At 40.8% G+C, this 17,041-nt stretch overlaps 1 protein-coding gene and 2 long non-coding RNA genes across 4 annotated transcripts in view; all 3 read right to left on the minus strand.

Moving 5' to 3' along the window:
* LOC130188098 (nuclear GTPase SLIP-GC-like) overlaps positions 1-17,041 on the minus strand; it is a 63,659-nt gene that overhangs the window by 30,590 nt on the left and 16,028 nt on the right. The gene's annotated exons all lie outside the window — the stretch shown is intronic.
* On the minus strand, positions 1,339-3,608 carry LOC130188100 (uncharacterized). Its single transcript, XR_008830564.1, has 3 exons — positions 3,543-3,608; positions 2,860-2,941; positions 1,339-2,386 (listed from the first exon to the last, which is right to left on the minus strand). It is a non-coding gene; the product is annotated as an uncharacterized LOC130188100 (long non-coding RNA).
* Positions 4,664-16,652, minus strand: LOC130188101 (uncharacterized). Its single transcript, XR_008830565.1, has 2 exons — positions 16,356-16,652; positions 4,664-4,964 (listed from the first exon to the last, which is right to left on the minus strand). It is a non-coding gene; the product is annotated as an uncharacterized LOC130188101 (long non-coding RNA).

A 17,041-nucleotide genomic window follows, 5' to 3' on the forward strand; every position in this document is an offset into this window, starting at 1 on the left:
ATGCTTCGGAGTGGATTATCATGCTTATACGTGGCAGATTAGCACATGATAAACCACGGTCTGGGTTCAAAGCATCTTAACGGTAAAGGCCACGTTTAAGGTATTTAAATTGAAGCATACGCAGTGTTACTATGGATACCTGCATATATGTATTGGGGTTGTCGGAGAGGATTACAAACAGCACCAGATGAGAGTATTTTCTGTGGCTACGGTATATAAACAGACATTTGCTTTGTAAGTATTATAAATACCTTCGATGTATGATCCTGGTTCTGTGTCAAGTCGTGCATTTTTACTTGGGGATGGCCATTGGCTGGACTCACCCTGAAGATCCAACCTTCTCTTCTCTTATTGGGTCATTTTTGTTGAAAAAAAGGGAAAGAATAATGTGTTGTTTACAGTATTAGTATAGTGGCTTAGTCAAAGCAAGATATTACGACCTCAAAAACTGAAATGAACAGTGCACGTGATCAATAAGATAACTTTTATCCCACCTTTATTACTTTTGTCACTGGTGGACGCACAAGCCTGAGGGTGAACATGAACATGTGTATCAATACTAGTGTCCATGTCAAGGTTTGTTACGTCCCGTGACTGAGACGGCCCTCTTTCAGGAAGAGGGTGGTGCTATCTCTCTCAGTTCTGGTACGCCTGGAGTACCACCACCTGAGAGGGATCACCTAATCAGCGGGCGGGGCTTATATACACCCTGACTAAGTGTTTCTCTCTCCCCACCTCTGAGCTGTGACCATTCCGTGGTATGGTGCCGAAGTGTTGGCCACCATTTGTATTTTCGGGTCAAGCTTGTAGGGGTTCTCTGCCATTTTAGTTGTGTCCGTTTTCTCCTGTTTTGTGGTCAGACAGGGAGCTTAGTATTGTTTTTCCTTTCTTCGATGGTAGGTCAGTGGTAGTGATGGTGAGATGAAGCCTCATGAGGCATCGAACCACTTCAGCCAATTGGTTCGAGAAAGGGTTCATTTCTCGAAGTTTATGTGCTCACGACACCACCTACTGGCCAAGTGTATAATCACAGGCAGCTGTATCTGAACCACATCATGTGATGCATTGAATTGTTGTGTCTGTTATGGCTGTTGGGAATGACTATGATTTACAAAAATGTATGACCAAATCATTTCTGTACAAAAATTATCACATATGTGCATAATAACATATTTTTAAAATGTATTCTGTGTGTGTAAATGTTCCCAAAATGGTAGTATCATATGATATGGCAGGTTGTGTAATAATGTTATTATGTCACAGTGAACGTGTGTGTAACTAGGAAGAGGGGACTGAATATGCTTGTGTAACTTAGACAGTGATGTACAGGACAAGGGACATTTTATTCATTTTTATTCAGAAATAACAGTTTCTCAACAGTTCCATCTTATCACCTATCCTTCTCTCCTCACTCTCCAAACTATCTCTCTCTCTAAACTCTCCAAACTCTCAACCAACAACCCACATGTTGAATGGAGCCTGAGGGGTTTATATTGCTGTCAAACCTCCCGGCAAAATCTGAACCGCTTCCCGAAGCAGTCACGTGGTACAGCCGGGCAGCGAGGCTTCGGACGTCATCATCTTTGGCTCCTCCCCTAAATGAAGCAAGCCTCGATACGCGCTTCGAGGAAACGCCCCCTCCATTACTCGACACACGCTTCGAAGCGTCGGCACATCTCGTAACAACACTAGTCAGTGGTATCTTTTGATTTCTAGTTAGCATCGTGGTTTTGTTTGTTGTGTTGGCCTTGGAGACCCTGACACCTATTCTTCCTTTTGTTTTGCTTCTGTGTTATTCTGCCCTTCGTTAAATCTTAACTGTCTGAAATAAGTCTTCCTTATTTTGTTCAAGTATTTAACTTTATTATTTGCCTCCTTTGTTTCCCCCTTAGCTGTATCCCTTTTTTGTATGTTGCGGCCTGTGCATCCCTAGTTTACCGAGAGGCCGTAACAAGGTTGGAGCGGACTTTGACAATATGATCTGTACTATTGTAATAATTGCCTTATGATACCTTCGTGATTGAAACTTTATTCAACTTACTTGAGCAGACGAATCGACGACTTCGAGATTTTCTGTTTTTGTTCCTTTTAGTGACAAAAGAAAATCGTTGCAAACCATAAAAATAAATAAATGTTCAAATTCCAGCACACCCTTTTATTTTTAATGAGATAGTATGAATTATCCGTCATGAAAAGTTTGAACAGAAGTCTGTGATACTGTGAATTATAAATAAAGTATGAGTGTAACTTGTATGCAGAGTACAGAAATGTACCTTTAACCACTTGAGCTTTTTCTTGAATTTTGACCTTGGTCCCACGGTGGGGATCAAGACGGCGATATCTTTATCATCCAGACAATAAAAACTTTCTTTGTCGATGCGTTGTCCTGCAATTAAAACACAGATGAATCTCAGTCATTCAATAATACATCTCAAACTCGTGTAGAAATCTATTATATTGAATAGATGATGCTTCAGCTGTTCATTTAATTTGTTAAGAGTATTCCAGTCTGAAAATAGCGTGAATGTTTATTAATTGTATTTTAATTATTTGTCATTCTTTAGTCTTGAGTTCAGTGCCAGTTAGATCATCATCTTAATACAAGATACAGAGCAGCGGCTACTGAACTTTATTCATGTAATGTAGCAGTGTGAACATGTCCAGGGTGTTTACCTTTAGGGCTTTTTTACCCTCTGAACAGAGACAATAATTGCCAGGATTAGTCAACACTGATTTCTCACATTGCCTTAAACCTATGTCTGCATTTTTCATAATTCTATTAGTTCTGTATGATTAGATCTGTACGTATTTCTATGAACATTATCTGTGCCTTAAAAAAGATGCATCGTAATACTTTACCTTTAAATGTGTCTATCAACTCGCTGAGATTCCATTCAGATAATTTATCCCGAACAAAATCATCCATGACCACGAACTGCAACTGGAAGGAAAACAAATAATCATGTGTTAAATCGACCACTGCAACTTTTGAGAGTTTTAAGTTTACAAAACCAGGCCTGGTCAAATACTCTAATGTGGAGAGTGTCGCAACCAAACTTACGTTACGCTTACGCAATGCAACGTAAGATGTAGAGATCTGTCAAAATGGTGTCCGTCCCCAAGAGAAGCAACTTCTCATCAAGTCGGGACGAGCGCGCTTCATTACTCAAATTCTAGCGCGTAACATCATTACATTACATTACATGTCATTTAGCAGACGCTTTTATCCAAAGCGACTTACAATCAGTGCATTTCAACCTAGAGTACAAACTAAGAACAACAAGAATACAGGAAGTAACATTTCCTCAACATAGTCGAACTACAAAAGTACCATAAGTAAGAGCTATTTAAGTGCCACTGAAGTGCAAATCTGTGTTTTAATCCAGATATAGTCGGAAAAGGTGTGTTTTCAGTCTCCGGACATCACATCTAGCCTTTTGTTTTGTCATTCACAGAGACGTCTTCCAGCTTTCAATCGACCAATACGAGTCACCCGCGGTGCTTTCTCTCCTTAATAAGTTAATATAAATGTCAGCGCTTACCTGCGACCCGGAGGCTGCAGATGTAGATCAATGCCTGTTCTCCAGTGCGGGCGTAGTCTCTTTCTCTCTAGTTATCCGACTCTGCAGACAAGGAAGTGTTGCTTCCTGCACTGAAACTCCTCCCTTCTGAATGAAAAGTTGTCGACATAATACCGTGTTCTGCTTCATACATTTGAATTTGTACATACCTAATTTTTTTCCGGCCTCAACATTTTCAAGTAAAATTTACTTCACTTAAAATTGAAGTTAGGAACATTGCAACAACGTCCATGTTCCCATTTAACAGACGGGGTTTCAAACTGGACTAGTGTGCAATGGAAAATCTTCCACATAAATACTACTGAGAGGTCTCTGTAAGGTATCCTTGATTGTCTTGAGTTATGAGCAGGTATTTCCAACGAGTCCTGAGTATGAGTAAAAATAATTATTACAAAATTCTAGCCACCAAGATGCCGTTGAAGCGTTCTCTGTCCGGAAGGTCTCAGCATTGTAACCTTAAAGTCGTGACACAGAGTCACGATGAGTCTGCCCAAGGATGCATGAAGAGTCACAATTCACATATTTATAAGAGAGGAAAGGTCGGGTTGTTGAGGGACATGTGGTTTCAGGTTGTGATAAAAACAAAAGCACTTCAAAACATCTAAAAGTCTTTGTCCTGCCATTAATTTATGACATGGTATATCATATGCTTTGTAAACTGCAGGATAGAAGTATAACGCCCTCTTCTGTGTGATTGTTTCATTACCTTCACCTGCCCTCAGCCACTCCTGTTTCTCTGATCGCTCATGCCTTTCACCCGTGGTTTTCCCCCTTATATATTCTCCCAGTCTTCCCCTTGTCCCCTGCAGGATTGTTCTCTTAGTTTGCGTAATGTATTCCTGTCCTTGTTGATTCCTGCATTATTACCTGTTGTAGATTCCCAGTGTTCTGTCTCCATGCAGCGTATGTTGTCTACAACCACAGTTTCTTTGTTAAGCTTTTTTCCAGTAAAAATAGTTTTTGTTCCATTTAAAACCCTCCTGTTATGTTTGTTTCTGACATACAGCCATGATGTTCCTGGGTCAATTTGACCCGGTTAATGTTGAATCGCCCAAAAGTTGTCAGAAACAAAAGAATCCTCATGACTATAGCTTGTACCTCACCAATGTCATTCAATAACAATGACCACACTGGTGGCGATATGAGTTTGAACGGTTTATTGCTAAAGTTATGAAAAGGAAAAAGGGTTCGAGGGGAAGGGATGTAGGGATGAGGGTAAGAGATAAGGGAAGTAGAGGGGGTAGATGGATGAGAGAGAGTGAGGGTCTGAGGGGTGCGATGGTGGGTTGCCGGTGTCCCGGTGGCTGGTGGGAACAGGACAGTGGAGACTCGTGGGTGAGGATTGTCTCTTCTTGGAGCTTCGGAGAGCGTAATCTCCCGTTCCTGTGAGGGAGAGAGAATGATATGTTTTAAACAAATAGCTAGAAAGAAGCAGCAGAAGCCAAAGAGCCCCACTACTAACAGGTACTATATACTGTATTGTTCTAACTGTTATACTGGACTGAGATTTCCTGTATTTAATTTTTTCCAGAAAGTGTGTTCTCTAAATATATCCTTTCTTCATTTTTAGAGTCCTGAACCCAAGCCAAGGCCAAAATGCTCCTGTGCCAGGCCAGCTGACTGGGCAGGGGTGAGACTTGTTTCACATTATTGCAAAGTGCCTTCTCTGTCGATCATACGTCACATAAACTGCCATATGTCATTTCTTTGGGGATTCGTCACTCCACCTCAACCCACGACTGAGAAATTGTTGATTGGCTTTTTTGTTGTTAGTGTCTTAATTAACAAGCATTACACTTTTTAATTTGTCTGACTGATAAAGACACGCTTAGCTTCAGAACATTTGTCTTCTAATAAAGTGTGTTGCCTTAATTAAATCTGTGCTCTCCAGTTTCTTTTGGACCAAAGCACTGAAGTCTTTCCTGATTGAACGTTTCAGATTTCATATGCTGACCTATAATGTATTTTGCGTGTCAGCAATAATCCATAAGTAGATGTCATGTTTTACTAACCAATCAACTGTAATTCAAATACTTTACATGCCTATTGCTAAAGGAAACATTATCAGCTTTAACAGATTACCTAAAAGCCAGCGAAGTATGACAGTGGCTTATTCTCCTCAGGAGCTGGTACAGAATGACCCCAGAGGAGAGAGCGAGGCACTCAGACAGCCTGAAGAAGCAGCACTCGGAGGGTTAACAGGTGACTCAACTTCCCACGACCTGTGAACTTGAATTGTTTGTTTTTGAATACAAACTCCACTGAAAGTCCAGTCTGTGCTGCTAATTATGATTGTACCTTCTGAACCTCAAATGATTGTATTCACTACCACACTGGAGCTCATTGGTATACATCATCACAAAGTCATTGTGTGTTATTCTTATAGCTTGCTAAAAAGGTTTTTGGTGACGACTGCATTGAACACAAAAGCGAAACTGTCTGGTTGGCACATTTTACACTTTCAAGAAAAAAGTAAGTTAGTCTATTTAAATGCAAGAAGAAGAAGGTCAGAGTTATAGGGACATCTTTTGTATCCGTGCCCAAGAGCATTGCCTTTACTATCTGTAACATGTTAGCATGCATATATGTACAGGCTGTGTTCATAACCATCTAGTGCTTATAGCTGTAAGATACTTTATAAAATTACTTTCATGCTGAGTATTTAAGTGAGTATAAGATATTAATTATAAGTGTTTTGTTCAAGGGCTTTTACCTGTTTGTGCTTTGTTACCTTCGCATTGAAAATGCCGGAAGGTTATGTTTTGATCGCCGTGTATTTATTTATTTATTTATTTATTTGTATGCGTGTTATTCACAAAACTCAAAAAGTATTGAACCGAATCGCATGAAATTTGGTGGGATGATTGTTTATTATCCGGGGACCAGTTGATTAGATTTTGGGATCGATCGGGTAAAAGGTCAAAGGTCATGAACAGGTCAAAATCTTTCGCAGAACTCAAAAAGTATTGAACCGAATCGCATGAAATTTGGTGGGATGATTGTTTATTATCCGGGGACCAGTTGATTAGATTTTGGGATCGATCGGGTCAAAGGTCAAAGGTCATGAACAGGTCAAAATCTTTCGCAGAACTCAAAAAGTATTGAACCGAATCGCATGAAATTTGGTGGGATGATTGTTTATTATCCGGGGACCAGTTGACTAGATTTTGGGATCGATTGGGTCAAAGGTCAAGGTCAAAGGTCATGAACAGGTCAACATGTTCTTGAATCGCATGACATTTGGTGGGATGATTGGTTATTATCCGGGGACCATTTGATTAGATTTTGGGATCAATAGGGTCAAAGGTCAAGGTCAAGGTCATGGAAAGGTCAAACTCTTTTTTTACCATAGCACGATACATTTTTGTCCAATTGGCATGCAACTAATGCCAAAATGTTCATAATTCAATGCCCAATCTTGTGATATGCGAAGGTATGCGCTCTACCGAGTGCCCGTTCTAGTTTCTTAATGAAAAGGTGCTGAGTTTACATTACTCATTATTACAACATTGGCGATATATTTGTTCATAATGGCGCACTGTTACATTAACGTAGCTTCACACAACAGACGATGCACAGCAAACACTGAGTTAAACTAAATTATAGAGACGATTGATTTAAATGCATGCCAAACTCTCTGTTTGTGTGCCCTCATTGTCTACTGTCCATGTCCACACTGAGTAATACTCTAAATAAAAGAATAGTCATGTAAATATATTATTGTTAAGGAATTGGTACACCCACTAGTCCACTGTGATCCCACCCTGTCCATCTGTCTCCTGTGTGTTTACCCTGTTTGTCTAGGGCTCACCAAGAGGGTGTGGCTGTCTCCTCCCGCAGGGGAGGGCGGTGATTGCCGGAGCAGCTGGGACTGATCGTCAATTAGGACGCTGGCTACTTAAACTGAACTCGTACCCCTTGATGTTGTTGGATCGTTAGTTTCTCTCCTGTTGCCAGACTGTGGTTCTGCTCAGTAAACAATTAAAGAAACCTTTTTTTGATTTGAAAGGAAGACTCCTTGTGCTGCTTTTGGGTTCCTGCCTTGCTCACCCCCAACAGTCTTTTGTTTAAAATGCCAAATTGTCATGTTTTCTATGACCAGAATAAATTCTGAAATGATTTGAATTCTTTGGACTGTATTTGCGTCTGTTTATAAAGCGCATATATAATTACATTAAGTTGTTATTTATTTTGGACAGTAATGAAAAAGGAACTGATAACAGAATGATGCTTGTCTCTATTTATGGCTCATCTGTGTGTCTGCATGTTACATTTGATTGGATCAGTAAGTGGCACCTTGAAGCATGAACATGTTTAATACATCCCATTACAATGAATCATAAATAAATAACAACACACCTTTTCTAAACCTGTTTGTAAATGAAGAGCAGTCATTGACAGGAAAAACCGACAAATTGTTTCGATATTAACAGCATCTGTATTGTGTGGATGTAGATATATACAATTAGGTCCATAAACAACATGGCTTTTCATCTACGATGTTAATGTCATATGTTACGTACACTGGTCTACTTGTATTGTATTGTGTTCTGTTTTGGTCTTGTTTTGTGTTGTTGCTTTGTCTCCCCCTCCTGTTGTCATTCTCATACTTCACAGACGTGCACACCTGGTTCCAGTCATCAAATCATCACACCTGTTCCTGATCACCCATCAACCATTCCCTTTTAAATAGTCCTGTGTTTGTTCGCAGTGTGGGTTGGTCTTTGGTTGCTGTGGAGCTTTTGTGACAACCTCTACTGTTTAATTTGGTAGCAGCCTACTTTTGGAGTGTCTTGGTTAATTCCTTTTTGTTGTGCGCACAGGGTCAATGAGGACAGGTGAGATACACAGGGTTTACATTCTACATACATGTAGGTTTACTTGTTGTTAATACCCCAGGTTAGAGTGAACACCACCCTCTGTACTTTTGGGTGCACAGCACCTGTAAAGGGGGGGACGTGGGTTTTGTTATGTTCTTTTCTTTGGTGCCACTGACAGTCCTTGTTGATCCCTGTGTTGCTGCTTGTTAATAAACCCTTTTGTATATAACTTTTCGTGTCCTCAACTGGTGTGATTGCGTCCTCACATAAGCAAACCTGCTGCCTTATGTTGCGCCCCACCTCGAGCCACCCGGAGGCGTAACATCATATCTGATGCTGAGTAAATTAGCCACTAACACGCATCATTGTACATCCTTACACTTTCTGTTTCAAGAACATAAACTAGTTTGGACACAGCCAGCAGAACACAGAACATGTACTCAAGTACGAATGCAAAAACAATGTCAAAAGATATGCAAAACTAGGACACCCCTTTCACTCCATATTTGACTCTTTCGCCTGCGTTGCAAATATTTCCTTGAGGGCGTAGCTGCTTGGTTCTCTTCAACAATGCTGTTTGCGTGTTTCATTTGAAATTGTTAGAACTTGCTGGTGCATGGTACAAACAGCAGCAAACCCAGCAATGAATACATGGATGGTAATTATATATCCACATAAATAGTCACCTGAATGATTATCATACAGTTTAGCAAAAAAATTAAAGCTGTTAGAATAGCTGATAAAATTAGCTGATAGATGGATAGATAGATAGATAGACAGACACATATAGATACTTTATTAATCTTGCAAGGGGAACTTCTTTACAAATGCTGCTGTAGCAAAAACATTGTGTGTACATCATTTGTAACTGGTAACCCTGGTATCAACAGTAGAGCTTACTCACCAATAAACACACCCAAAACAAACAAACTCATGAAAATAGTTTTTCCTGAAAATAATCTCACCTTCAGTCACACAAGGTAAGCCACTCATCAAAAAGAAGGTTTACTGGTGGACTGATATATTGCCACGGATGTTAGTCTGAGATTACTCTTTTATTTTTGTTCAAGTTCATATCTTGACTCAAACTGAACTCTTTTTCTTCGACAGTAATGAAAAAGGAACTGATAACTGGGCAGAAGGATGCCTGTCTCTATTTATGACCCATCTGTGTGTCTGCATGTTCCATTTTATTGGCTCAGTAGGTGGCACCTGGAAGCATGAACAGGTTTAATATTCCATTACAATGAATCATAAATGAATAAAAACACACCTTTACTAAACCTGTTTCAAGTTCACTATAAATTACAGTATTTGAAATGTGCTGACTTGTTAATTTCAATCAAATATTTTTATTTATTATCATGTTTCTAGGTTGTTTTCGTTGTCTTTACCTGGGATTGAGACGCCATCTGTCTTGAGCGACAGCTCGATTGATTCCTGCATTGTTTTTTCCAGGTCTTCAAGGATTTCGCTCTAAATCAGCATACAAGTCTGCATTAGTCAGCCAAAATATGTATTAGACTAATAACAATAGCTGAGCTAGTGAAAGGGCCTGCATTGTTTTAGTAGCTTAGGCAGCATTCAAAAATATGCATATTCCACTTGATTATATTTATATATATGATGCCCGAGAATTGTAGTTACAGATAAAAAGCACAGCAACGACAAAAAAATAGATTACTTTCATCAATTACATTTGATTATAATTACATTCTGCACAATGATGATTAATAATGAGCATTTTTACAAAGTCAGTTTTTATTTCAAGATCTTGTATTGTACCGTCATAATATTCCTGCATGTTTGTCTCAATTGTGGCACCTTGAAGCAGAAACATGTTCAACACATCCCATTACCATGAATCCTAAATGAATAACAACACACCTTTATCAAACCGGTTTGTACACGTCTTCATGTCTCTGTGTACAATCATGAACAGGACAAACCGACAAAAAACGTTTTAAAAATCATTTGTTTATCTCTCTCTTCAATAAAAAGTGATGTGAGAACCTGAAGAGGCTTTCAGATCCTTTTACAGAATAAAGGACAAATAAGCCAAAGAACATTTGGAACTTTGAAAGTCAATTTATTGGACATTATACCTTAGCAGATACTTTAAATGCATTTAGAATCAGAGTAGATTAAAACACAACAATATTTCAGTAAATAATGAGAAACCAGATCGGCTGGTGTATTACTATCATCTAGTTCTATCCAATTCTGATACATGGATTAACACACTAAGAACACATTATTTAGCAGGAAGCAAGTTTTTTCCTTGAACAATAAAAGAAAAGGTAAGATCATTCTTTTAATAAAAGCTTATAAAGCCTTTGAAAAATTCAACATTCTGTGATCAAGACTCAGGATGTATGTTAAACACCGAATCAAATTATCGACATTTCAATCTCAATCAACCAATACTAAACTACGATTACAAAATGGACAAAAACTTAAAGAAGAAGAATTTTTTTGAAATCATGAAAACCATAATGATGGACTGGTAACAAAGATCTGTACCGTGTAAACCACAATGTACCTGGGTTGAATCCGACTGGGGACCTTTGCTGCAGGACATCCCGCTCTTACCCCCCACACAGTTTGTCTGCTTCTGAACTTTAATCAATTAAAAGCTAAAATTACCCGACCAGATATTGACCATAAAAATGTCTCTGCATTGAATTCACACCAAACTAATGAAAAGTACATATAAAGAAATCACTTGAAGAGAATAAGATGACTTAAAAGCTCAAATTACCCTTGCGGATATTGAACATATGGAATCTTTCTGCAAAAATAGTACATGTAAAGAAAACACTGAAAGAGAATAAGATGACTTGACAAAAAGGGTTGAGACCAAATCCAGAGGCCTCACGTCTCTAATCAGCACACACGCAGGGCTCGTCAGTTGGTACTGTAATTAAAAAGCATCGTAAGCATTATTCAGAACAGCTCAATTATTATTATTACTTTAACAGCAGTTTTACCAAATGAGTGGTTCTTCATCTGGACCTCGCTTCAGTTCTTCGTAGTGGTTATTCACCATCTGAAGCTCATTCTCAACATCTAAACCCCCCAGAAAACATCAAGTTCACTATTAATTACAGTATTTGAAATGTGCTGACTTGTTAATTTCAATAAAAATATTTGTAGTCATTATCATGTTTCTACGTTGTTTCGTTGCCTTTACCTGGGATTGAGGCATCATCTGTCTTGAGCGACAGCTCGATTGATTCCTGCATTGTTTTTTTCAGGCCTTCAAGGATTTTACTCTAAATCAGGATAAAACTCAGCATTAGTTACAACCAAAATGAACAGCATGTTTTAATAAATCCTCATTGTATGACGTATTATAAAATGTTACAAACCATCAATTCGCTCAGTTGCTTCAACATTTCATCTTTAGCTTTCTGAAACATGACGTCCTTTGACTCAAGTACGTGATTCGTAAGAGTGGTCCTAATGTTTTCCAACATGCCTTGTCCTTTAATTTGTTTTGCATGTATTTTCCCCTAAATTGTATTTGCATTTTGTAACTTTTTTTTTCATTAGAGATGAGACACATGTGCTGTTCAGGGTCATATTGACCTGCTCACTCAAAATAAAGACAAATGAGTCATGAGGATTTGTAATGAAAGTAAACTTTAGTTATGTTTATTTAGAATGTTAACCCTTGTGTTGCCTTAGGGTCATTTTGACCCGATTCAATGTTTCAGTTTCACCCTCCCCCCGCCTTTGGGTCATTTTGACCCGATTCAATGTTTCACCCTCCTGTTACCTTTATATTTACTAACATATTTTACCCTTTGGGTTCAATTTGACGCCAGCAATTAAAACCTCCAGAAAATTATTAGAATTAATATTGTTTTCCAAGTTTAAGTGTGAGGCACTTTATGTTTGTTTGTTGACTACCGAAAGAACACCGACATTAAACATTGAATGGGGTCAAATTAATCCTAAGGCGGGGGGAGGGTGTAATATTGATTCGGGTCAAAATGACCCTAAGGCAACACAAGGGTTAAGATAGCTCAATTATATTATAAAAGATGACCAAAGGCCAGCGCGCCTTCTTGGTGCAGTCGTATGTATCTGCAGAGTGTAATGTCGTAATGTGGGTGGAGTTTTCCCACAGGGAAAAATAAATGTTCCCGGCAAAATAGTATTTGTATTTCTCGAACAGGTGGGGTCGTTAGAAAGAGAGTGTGTGTGCGTCTGAGATTGGGATGAAACAGGGTGTGTGTCATTCTCAGTCTATTAGAAGTACTATCGTAGCATATTTATTCGGAGAGACATGAAAGAAACCCTTACATTAGTGTCCAATGTCCAATACAGGTCTATTTAGGGGGAAAGTGAGAAGATGAGAAACATTGTTTAGTCTGGAAAGTGTGCTTCATGTAGGGTGATGGGCACACAGCAGGATCCCATAACAAGCACCTGACATTTTTTGTTTGAAGTTTGAAATGTAGCTCAGTGAAAGTTCAGACAGGAAGACATTCGTGACTTGAGACTTAAATCAGACAAAACTAAAACGCATTCACTGTTTATATTGCCGAGCGAGATTCCATGGATATGAGAAACACATGTGTCATCCCGTGCAATCACCGCCACGGCTTTATTTGCAAATGAGCTGTGCTTTGTGAAGTCACGTCGGAGACAAAGAGCTCTGCGTCTGTTGTCTCTGTGCTTCGAACACACACACACACACACACACGCTGCGAGAGGAGACACCCCTTGTCTGCACGCAGTCTCTCTCTCTGTTCACACAGGAGCTGTTGGCACAACTGCACGCAAGGCTCCAGCTCATGTTTCCGAGGGGCCCTGCCCCCGATCCGAACACGTTCACTGTGGGGCTTTCTCTCTCCGTCGCCTGCTGCGCTGTCGAGTCGCTGCTTGAGCTGGACTCGAGACTTGAGACTTAAATCAGACAAAACTAAAACGCATTCACTGTTTTTCTATGTATGTGACAAATAAACCTCCTTCCTTGTATCAATAAAAGGCAGTAATTGTACTCATACCAATGACCATGTGTTCATTCGTTCATTCATTCATTCTTCCACAAATGAAAACAACACTGAACCATAAAAACAATCTTTATGAAAAATATGAAATATGATATGTAAAACGGTACAAAACTAAATAAGAAATAACAGATTAAGGACAATCAGTCCTCACTGTCAGTGTCAGGACAGTTATCTTCCAGTTGCTCAGTTTCTTTTGTGTTGGCACAATTACAGCAATGACATAAGTCTGTGCAACAGAATCCTGCAGAAAAACAGGAACATCTGTCTGTCTCATAGGCACCTTTGCAGCCGCAGTGTATCACATGCAAAACACTGTCAGGGGCCGGATTTCTGGTCATCCAGGTGATGTGCAAGGTCCCATCCTCTATTTGCCAACAATATCAGCAGGTGATGGAGCACTTATATATTTTTTTGAGACAGGACCTGCTTCCCACTAATGTGGACCAGGGGCATTTTGAATTGGATTTAAAAAGACCCCCCTCTCTCACAGTCTCCCTAACACCTGCTCGTTAACCCTCGTGTTGCCTTTACTCAGAAATCATACACCCTGCGTCCTGGGGTCAAACTGGAGCCTTGCACACACACAACCACACACACACACACACACAACCACAACCACACACACACACTCTGACCCAAAGAACGTAGGCGCGTGGGATTCTACTCGGGTCTTTTTGACCCAGAGCACGGATACGAGCCGGGTCTTTCTGACCCCCCCCCCCCCCCTCCCCCGCAGAGTTTACGCCGGCCGGAGTGCGAGAGATGCGCACCGGGGTCACTCTGACCCAAAGAACGTAGGCGCGTGGGATGCAACTCGGGTCTTTCTGACCCAGGGCGCGGATACGCGCCGGGGTCACTCTGACCCAGACCTGGGTCACTCTGACCCAGAGCTGGGTCTTTTTGACCAAGAGGACCGGGGTAGAGGGCCTGTAATTCACACATGTACGTGTATATACAGTTACGCGGGTCAGATTGACCCGAGGACAACGGGAGGGGCGTGTGGGATTCAACTCGGGTCTTTCTGACCCAGAGTACGGATACATGCCGGGGTCACTCTGACCCAGACCTGGGTCTTTTTGACCCAGAGGATAGGGGTAGAGGCTTGTAATTCACATTTGTACGTGTATATACAGTTACGAGGGTCAGATTGACCCGAGGACAACGGGAGGGTTAAACGAACGATTGTCGATTGAATATTACAAATTTGATCAGTAGTACTAGAAGTGAGTATAACCCAGTCATAAAATAAATTGAATTAAGATAACTTTTATTCTTAAATGCTGATTAATAAAAAAAGTGGGCTCCAGCAAAAAGGGCACTTTACTCATCCAGGGCAAAAGGGCTGGTGCTTGAGCACCACTAGGGCTCTATCTGTGCACGTGCCTGCCCTCCCGTATCAGTGAGGGTAATGTTCCCTACTGGCCAGCCCAAAGACAGCTACGCACAAAAAGCCTCTAAGGCGCCCAAAGCAGAGCCACGCCCAAAGAAGTATGTTCCCCTGTATCCTGCCCAGTGTTGGGAGTAACGCGTTACTTTGTAGTGGAATTACAGTGTAACGCGTTACTTTGTAACGCGTTACAAAGTAATTCCGCTACTTTTAGCGGTAACGAGCATGAAACAAAGTATTTTTTTTCATCAACTAACGCAGTTACAATTACTGAAATTTAAATGAGTTTGTTACTCGCGTTACTCTCTTTTGTGAAAAATGAACACTTGCAGACAAGAAGACAAGCTAGGCTACTTTAGCTGCTTCTGATCTGACATCGCAGGACCTTGGTGGCGCAATGATATTGTAACGTATCGGACGTTATGGCACTGATGACACAGAGACGGGACGACGTTATTATTCCTCACTTTATTGGGCATCCACCAACACAGACAGCGTGCTCCTCTCGGCTCAGCAGCTCCAACGTCAACAACAACGGTTCCCGTCATCCACCCTTCACTTCCATTTTCCGACAGGTTAACCCCGCCTCCCCTCTACTCCGCCAATCACAGGCACGCCCCCTTGACCAGCACGCACGGTGCCACACTGTGATTGACAGCCACTTCCAGTGTTGCCAGGTCCGCGGTTTTCCCGCGGAATTGGGCTACTTTTGAAGTGTTGCCGCTGGTTGAATTTTTTGTCCGCTGGTTCGGATAGACCTATTTTGCATGCAAATTACATGAATATCTTGAAATAAAAATCCATATTTTAAATGAAATAATTATTTATACCCAAATCCTACCAAACTGACTCCAGACCAGCACGTACACGCCGACACATCCGCGCACACAGATGAGCACACTCTCACTAGCACCCCCCACCCCCCCTCAATTATATGCAGCACCTCAAGGCACCTTTATTTTCTCTTTTAATTAGTGTTAATACTGTAGGCCAATCACTTTTATTTCATTGGGCCTAATGTGGTAAAAAAACCACTGTTAAATGACAGACAGTTATTTTGTATTAAGTTAAGTATTAAAAGGGTCTTTTGTACGACTGCTTGATTTGAAGGCCTGTTGCCCTGTTGATTGCAATAAATAGGTCTACAACATATGTTTATTGTGTTTGACTGTTCAGTACTGTTCATTACATTAAAAAAGCAGACATAAATGTAACTTAAAAGTTACTTTCCCGAGTAACTAATTACTTTGATATACAGTAACTAGTAAAGTAATTAAATTACTTTTAAAAGAAGTAACTATAACTAATTACTAATTTTCAGTAACTTGCCCAACACTGATCCTGCCTCACCCTACGGATGAGAGCCACCCCCATACTTACTGAACAACCCATTTGCCGTGGTCCCCACAGCACCCATAATGCAGGCACCAGTATTACAAATCAAAAGAAGCGAATTAAAGGGAGAGGTGAATGCAAATTTGGCCCTGAGACTGCTGGGGGAGATAGAAGTAGAAGACGATGCAGACGCAAAAGAAGAACTCACTGTGCTTCAAGACCATGTCCGGGAGCTGTGAAGGGTGGTCGGCAACATGATGGGAAAAGAGTCCTCCAGACAACGAGGAAGCCCGGGAGGAGAATCAAGATCACGGAGGAGCTCTATCCAAGGAAGCCTAAGCGATTTGAATCAAGAAAGCGATGTGCTGTTCCAGGAAAGAGCACTTGAGCAACTGTCAGTCCACACACCAGACCCACTTGAGGAAGAGGAAGAATATATGCAGGCATCGGACCTGCCTCCGGAAAACTGTAGGAAAGCGGAGGAGCGGCTAAAAACCACAGCAACACCAAGGGTAGAGGCCAGAAGAAAAAACTGGAATGATGAAAAAGAAGAAGAACTGAAGATAAGTAAGGCTCAGGAACATACCAGAGGGCGCAGCCATGAGCAAAGGCGGGAGGCAAGGGATGGAGGATGGTGCAAGATCTCAAACTCATCAACGACGCCACAGTTCCTGACCCCTACCCAGTCCCCGATCCTCATGTGGCCCTGACCAACCTCTCGCCCAGTATGACGTATTTTACTGTGATAGACCTGGCAAATGCCTTCTTCCCGATCCCCCTGCATCCCGATTCCCAACCACTGTTCGCTTTTACATTCAATGGCCAATCATACACGTATGCGGTCCTGCCACAAGGATACAGAGACGCTCCAGGCCTTTTCAACAAAGCACTGAA

Source organism: Pseudoliparis swirei, chromosome 23, assembly GCF_029220125.1.
Source record: "Pseudoliparis swirei isolate HS2019 ecotype Mariana Trench chromosome 23, NWPU_hadal_v1, whole genome shotgun sequence".
NCBI classification, from domain to species: Eukaryota; Metazoa; Chordata; class Actinopteri; order Perciformes; family Liparidae; genus Pseudoliparis; species Pseudoliparis swirei.